The 8241-nt window shown below is 34.4% G+C and overlaps 1 long non-coding RNA gene across 1 annotated transcript; it reads right to left on the minus strand.

The window, feature by feature from the left end:
• Positions 1-1087: 1087 nt before the first annotated feature.
• On the minus strand, positions 1088-4634 carry LOC132734873 (uncharacterized). The gene is made up of 2 exons (XR_009626380.1): positions 4406-4634; positions 1088-1886 (listed from the first exon to the last, which is right to left on the minus strand). It is a non-coding gene; the product is annotated as an uncharacterized LOC132734873 (long non-coding RNA).
• Positions 4635-8241: the final 3607 nt, after the last annotated feature.

An 8241-nucleotide genomic window follows, 5' to 3' on the forward strand; every position in this document is an offset into this window, starting at 1 on the left:
ATTTTTCGGAAAGTTTCAAAATTATGTTCTGTCTGAATAGTGAACAGTGCAGACCATGATCAGATAATTTTTGTTGATTTCGCTATAAAATCTATTAACTTCATTTCTTCCCCTCTGCTTTTATCATGGCTTGGGACATGCTAGTTATTAAAACTAGGCAGCATTGGAAGAAGTGTAGTCATAGTATACGTCGAACGGTTTATACGCGCGACTGAATGGACGTTTTATTTTTATTTTATATTATTATTATTATAACGCGCTACACTTCTCCCACCATTCAGTTAACGAAGCTTAATTATGTTGTTGGTATGTGATTTGTTTGTTTTTCTTATTTGTTTTTTTTTATAATTAGTATTTTTATGTTTTTATTATTATTTCTTTTATAATTTTTTTTTATTACTATTTGTATTATTATAACTTTTTTTATAACTTTTTTATGTTAATTTTATACCTTTTTTTATATACACATTTTTCAAGCATATTTTTATAACACATTTGTTTACATTCTGGTATATTTTTAAAATTCTTTTAAAACATTTATTTTTACCACCTTTTGCACCTTAACTTTTCATATTATATAGACAATTCATAGCATATCATACCAATGTTAACATATGTGTTAACCCTTAGAATTGACCATCTTTGTGCTTAAAATTTCTAACTCTAGAACAGAAATTGCATAAAGACACACGATGAGCTCTGAACCGAAAGTTAGTATGTGTTATACCAACATCAAAGATGCACACTTTTTACCTAAAACCCTTTTTTAAATTATAATTTTGCGATATTTTTTTTTACCACACATTATTCATATCATCTTATGAAATAATGGGGAATATTATGGAGCATACAGCCTACCAGAAACAACTTTAATATTATATTCTTTATTCACATTCTCATACAAGTATTTTTATACCCAAGTTTTTATTTTTACTATTTTTTAAAAAAAACCTTTGACATGTTAAACGGGATTTCTCGTGAAACAGCCAACCAGGAACCAGATACAATTTAATACCCTTTTATGATACCTTTTTCATACAAATTATTTTGATACACACATTATTTTTTACAAATCACATCTTACAAATCTTTCTTTAACCCAATTTTATACCCATTTTTTATACACACTTTTTATACCTATTTTTTATACACAATTTTTATACCAATTCTTTATGTATACACATTTTTATACACAATCTTATACACATTTTTGAAACTCACTTCTTTGACATGCTTACAGTTAAACTATTATTTGTGATATTTTCCAATCCTTTTTTTGCATTTAATACCCATTATGCATTTAATACTGATAGTGAAACAAAGATATCACCGAGCCGACCAGTAACAAATCTATATCCATTTATTTTACCAATTTTCATACATACACATTTTCTTCAATATACATCCTTTTACATATAATAAATAAAACCTGTTTGGCATGCGCAAAATACATGTATTAATAATCAGAATGTGGCGGGAATGTTTGTCAGTATACAATAAAAATTAAACAAAAAACGCCGAAGAATGCTATGTCGCGCGAAGTATGTTACGTCGAGCGGCTGGTCAACCTAGTCCGTAAAATTCAACATCAACCATAATCATCAACACGATTACTAGCAAGTCATGTGGGAGCAGGGTAATAAAACGGCCAGGTGTCTAAATTATCAGGAGCAATTATGCATACAAATCATCAAAATAAAAATAAGCAGGCAAATAACAAAGGCATTCAATACGATAGGCTAATGAAAAATGCAAATGACACAATAAAGTTGTTAAATATCCAACACACCTGCACGCCATTTCTTCCATCTTCGTCATGTAACTCTCACTCCTAAATACGTTCTTAATTCTTCTTCTTTTTCTTCTTCTTCCAGTAAAACCTGTGACTGAGAGATCAAATTTATGTTAAAACCTTTTATACATGATTTTACGTAGAGAGTATGGACCCCCACCCAACCTGCGGCTGAGAGAACAGACTTTTTATACCTTTCTCTACATGTTTTAAGTTGGGAGTACGGACCCCCAGCCAATGTGCGGCTGAAAGACCAGATTTTTAATACCTTTTAACACATGTTTTTATGTTGAGAGTAAGGACCCTCTGTAAGACCAGATTTTTTTTATACCTTTTTACACGTTTTAAACACGAGAGTATGGACCCACAGCCAACCTGCGGCTGAGAGACCAGATTATTTTATACCTTTTTATACATGTAGTATGGACCCACAGCCAACCTGCGGCTGAGAGACCAGATTATTTTATACATTTTTATACATGTAGTACAGACCCCCAGCAAACCCGGGGCTAAGAGACCAGATTTTTTTTATACATTTTTATACATGTAGTACGGACCCCCAGCCAAACTGCGGCTGAAAGACCAGATTTTTTTTATACCTTTTTATACATGTAGTACGGACCCCAAGCCAAACTGCGGCTAAGAGAGCAATATTTTATACCTTTTTATACATGTAGTATGCACCCCCAGCCAACCTGCGGCTAAGAGACCAGATTATTTTATACCTTTTAATACATGTAGTATGGACCCCCAGCCAAACTGCGGCTGAAAGACCAGATTTTTTTATACCTTTTTACACGTTTATATGTTGCGAGTACGGACCCCCTGTCAATCTGCGGCTGACAGACCAGATTTTTTTATACCTTTTTACACATGTTTTACGTTGAGAGTATGGACCCCCAGCCAACCTGCGGCTAAGAGACCAGATTATTTTATACCTTTTTATACATGTAGTACGGACCCCCAGCCAAACTGCGGCTGTAAGACCAGATTTTTTTAATACCTTTTTATACATGTAGTACGGACCCCCAGCCAAACTGCGGCTAAGAGACCAGATTATTTTATATCTTTTTATACATGTAGTACGGACCCCCAGCCAAACTGCGGCTGAAAGACCAGATTTTTAAAATACCTTTTTATACATGTAGTACGGACCCCCAGCCAAACTGCGGCTAAGAGACCAGATTATTTTATACCTTTTTATACATGTAGTACGGACCCCCAGCCAAACTGCGGCTGAAAGACCAGATTTTTTTATACCTTTTTACACGTTTAAACCTCGAGAGTTAATGGACCCACAGCCAATCTGCGTCTGAGAGACCAGATTATTTTATACCTTTTTATACATGTAGTACAGACCCCAGCCAAACTGCGGCTGAAAGACCAGATTTTTTTTATACCTTTTTATACATGTAGTACAGACCCCAGCCAAACTGCGGCTGAAAGACCAGATTTTTTTATACCTTTTTATACATGTTGTACGGACCCCCAGCCAAACTGCGGCTGAAAGACCAGATTATTTTATACCTTTTTATACATGTAGTACGGACCCCCAGCCAAACTGCGGCTGAAAGACCAGATTTTTTTTATACCTTTTTACACGTTTTAACCTCGAGAGTTAATGGACCCACAGCCAACCTGCGGCTGAGAGACCAGATTATTTTATACCTTTTTATACATGTAGTACGGACCCCCAGCCAAACTGCGGCTGAAAGACCAGATTTTTTTTATACCTTTTTATACATGTAGTACGGACCCCCAGCCAACCTGCGGCTAAGAGACCAGATTATTTTATACCTTTTTATACATGTAGTACGGACCCCCAGCCAAACTGCGGCTGAAAGACCAGATTTTTTTTAATACCTTTTTATACATGTAGTACGGACCCCCAGCCAAACTGCGGCTAAGAGACCAGATTATTTTATACCTTTTTATACATGTAGTACGGACCCCCAGCCAACCTGCGGCTAAGAGACCAGATTTTTTTTATACCTTTTTATACATGTAGTACGGACCCCCAGCCAAACTGCGGCTGAAAGACCAGATTTTTTTTATACCTTTTTATACATGTAGTACGGATCCCCAGCCAACCTGCGGCTAAGAGACCAGATTTTTTTTATACCTTTTTATACATGTAGTACGGACCCCCAGCCAAACTGCGGCTAAGAGACCAGATTATTTTATATCTTTTATACATGTAGTACGGACCCCCAGCCAAACAGCGGCTGAAAGCCCATATTTTTTCATACCTTTTTACACGTTTTAACCTCGAGAGTATGGACCCACAGCCAACCTGCGGCTGAGAGACAAGCTTTTTTTGTTATACCTTTTAATACCTAATGTATTTATAATCAGAATGCGCAGGGAGAGTTTGTCAAATAACATAAAAAAAATAAACAAAAAACGCCGAAGTTATCTCGCGCGAAGTCGAACAACACGATTACTAGCAAGCCAAGTGGGCGCAGGGTAATAAAACGGCCAGGTGTCTAAATTATCAGGAGCAATAATGTATACAAATCATCAAAATAAAACTAAACAGGCATATAACAAAGGCATAGGATAGGTTAATAAAAGAATAAAATGACACAATAAAGTTGTAAAATATCAACACACCTGCACGCCATTTCTTCTTCCATCTTCGCCATTTCTTCCATCTTCGCCGTGCGACGTTCCCTCCTAAACTGGTCTTTTCTGTGCTCAAATGATCACGTGACCTGTAATGTGTGAAGCGGGAAAATTGTCCGGTTTTTTTCGCCGAACCTCGTTCAACTCTGACCTTTTCATTATAGAAAACAACAATACATTTATCTAAGTGTTCTTTTGTTAAAATAAATATGTTGGGGTCGCAACTTTTCGGCCCTTTCCGTCAGTCTTCGGACACGCAAACAGGACGTTTCGACCCCAAACCAAATCGGCCCCTGGACGTTTCGGCCCTTTTCAGCGAGACGTTTCGGCCCTACTATAGTATATTGCTTGATTGATATTATGGCTTCTGTTTTCTTTTCATGGTAAAATTATATGACCGAATGTTTCGATTTTCACGTGCATGAACAACTAACTCCTTACCTGATACATTTAATTAAATGTGTTAGATTTTTCAATATCAAGGAAATAATTTCGAGTAGCTATTTATCGTGAGATATTTTTAAACATTGAAGTTAATTAACATTAAATGCAACAAGTATCTAATCTTTGATGGTTTACACACTCTTATGGTATAATTCCGTTTTATAATTCCTTAAAAGCTAAATGAAAAATGTGGCATTCCCTTATTGAATTGTAGCAAACAAACACTTTACCATGGGTAATAAAAATATTATTTATAATTAGACATGTTTTATAATTAGTAGGTTATTTTATTGTTTTGTAATTGATACGGACGAAGATAAATAAATTACATAGGTTTATTTAAAAATGGTTGTCAAACATATTTTCAAACCCCTTTTTTCGATGAGTGTCACAATTTAAGCAGAAGAAAATAAAAAAATCGGTTCTGTACTGGCTACAAATACTAAAGAGGAAGTTAGCTGGTGAAAATTAGAAACATAGACCTTACAATTTATCTGAAAAAGAAAAGTGAACTTGAAAACGAGTCTGGCGAATGGTTTTCTCTCATGCAAAGTTTAGAGCATTTTTAATTCTGACTACGTTAATACGTCATGGAATGTTATCGTTACATTATATTTTTAGACTGTAAACTACATGTATACTTATTTTGAAAATGTGATAAACAGAATATTTTGTTCTCATATTTTCTATGACTTAATTCATTGAAGTCATTGGTTGAATAAAGTAGTAATATTTTATGAAACGTGTTCAATAAATCAGAACCCACAGCGATCTTGAGGAAAAACCCGGACACTTAAAAGACTGTTGTTAACTTAATTCTGACACTAAGCTTCATTTTAACAAAATGTTAGGTTTTATATACATGCAAAATAAAATCACGTCCCTTGTTGTCGCAATATAAAGCCCAAGAAAAAAAGTAATCAGAGAATGAGCATCTGAATAGACATTTCTATCGTTGTCCATTTATCTGTCGTCACATTAAGTAAACCCCAGAAAAAAGGAGCCACTCTACGGGCATGCTCTGGAGTGGGGATATCTAAACACGCACTGTGCATGTATACGATTTAACTCTGACAGAAAGGTCCCCAAACTATAATACACTTATAAATTGGTGTTCCTCAGTATGATAATATAACACAGTGACATTTTAAACTGAGATTGTTCTTCATATTCAATAATAAAGTATGTTTTGTTAATCTTCACGAGTATCTCTTTTATTTGTTTGTTGTTGAACCTGGAACTAAGGTCTTTTTACGTAGAATAGTCTACCAATGAAATTTTCAATGGAAGGTAAATAGTTCTAAGCAGAACGCCAGCATCTTTTTGTATTATTTCAAATACCAAATAAACACGTTTCTTTAATGTCAAGTAAGACATATGTGATATGGTTTTGCCAGTAAAACATTAAAAGTAAAATTCAGTCGTAAAATTACCGAGAACGGCCATATTTTATTCACGGCTTCTGCACCTTATACTCCGACGCCGCTGCGATGGACCCACCACTTCTGCGAAAGCTATGGCCAGTGTGTTTAACTTATTGTACTTATTATATTTAACTTTTCCGATCATTGAAGATCGTTCAGCACGACATTATTGCTGTGTTTGTGGTATTTTTTAGTTTTTACTTTTCAGCATATTTTTTACTTGGGTGGTTCCAATGTGCACTAAACGAGAAAACAATGTGCGGAAGGTCTGAGGTTATGAAGCCTGCATATCACAGATAAGACGTCAAAACCATACGCCGATTTTAATGGAATGACACTAACATGTCACATTGAAGGTTCCATGATACTCACCGTATGAACACATCTGCTGATGTATCTAAATTAAAAATACACTATTTTTATGTTTAAATGTTAAATTCTGCTAAAGCCGGTGCTAGGGGGCGTGGACGGTGGTTTGCACTTGACAGTACCGTCTATGAACAGACTCAATCAAACCGAGCCTTCAACATTTTCAATTTTGCCTTGTTAGGTAGGGATTCTTATTTTCTCTATTTTAGTAACACAAGTAATGTCTTAGAGGAAAGTAGCAAAGCCTCAATACAAGGTTCATTTTCTCTTTCTAAATGAACGTGTTATCTTATGACAATACTTATCATGCAAACATTTATACTAGTCACCTTTAACTATGTAATTAATCCTTTCTCCAGCATGTAAATATCACACCATTCTTTTCCGTTGTAAAATTACATGTATGAAATCCACGATTTTCACGTGCATGGACCCACCAACTCTCCCTACCAAAAGAAACTAAATAATCTTTGTAAAGGTCACTTAGTTGATCCTAATAGTTTATAATAAAATATATTTTTGCGCAAAGAACTCGTTGATAGTAAAATACAATTGATTATACCCTTATTGTTTATGTGTAACGAACTATTTGGGTGTGTATATAGACAAAGTGTAGGCACCAACATCGACATTGAAGGGGAGAATGCTGTTTAACCGGAATGACAATTAACTTGATTATGAACATATTAAATCATTTTTCTAACAATTAAGATAACATAACTTAGTTGTTGATAAATAAATGTCTATGTATTATCATTTGTTAAAAAATGCTTACGTTCTGTTTCATTTTGTTTTGATTATTTTTTTCAGAAATATATTTATATATCAATAGGAAACAATTGGCCTATTGTTTCAATTCTTCGTGTGTTGGAGTATGTCATAACATCATATTATTATCATTACACTACAAACTTCTCTTTTAATGCTCACATCAGTTAATGTTATGTGCTGTGTGTGACTGCTTCATCCAGTACTTTTATAGTGTTAAGCACCGCATACCAGGGGAGAGACGATTAATTTTGTTTATTCTCTCAGACTCGGCATTTTTTTTCAATTAGATTTTGTTTTCATTCCTCTCTAGATATTTCCCCTACACAGAAATGTGCTCTCTTTATCAGTTGTATTGCTAGTCTTTGAAACAAGAAACCAGATTGTGAAGTGTGGCAGCTAATTTGAGGACAATCTGAAACTTTTGCGTTGTTCTTAGAGGCGATGACTATTCCTCTTAAATATTTTTACTATACGATATTAAGTTTGCATATTGAATACTTTCTTGTTGCTGATGTGATTTTTACTCAACACTTTTGAAACATACACTTTTTAAACAAGCCATATTGTCACTGATGCAGCCATGCACAGTCTTTTATAAATATGATGTGTTATGACTTTTTCTTCAAAACAAAATAATGCTATGCTTTTGCATATACATCTTATAGAACACCACCCTGTGACCTGTATACTAAAAAAAACGGAAAAAAAAACAACAAAAAAACACTCACATATAATAGGTTGCTTAAAACTTTATTTCATATTTCTGTGTAAATATTTCATAATACATTTTATCAATTCAATAGTAATTGTCACTGT

The sequence above is a fragment of the Ruditapes philippinarum genome, unplaced genomic scaffold (assembly GCF_026571515.1).
Source record: "Ruditapes philippinarum isolate M1 unplaced genomic scaffold, ASM2657151v2 ctg78_1_1_1_1, whole genome shotgun sequence".
NCBI classification, from domain to species: Eukaryota; Metazoa; Mollusca; class Bivalvia; order Venerida; family Veneridae; genus Ruditapes; species Ruditapes philippinarum.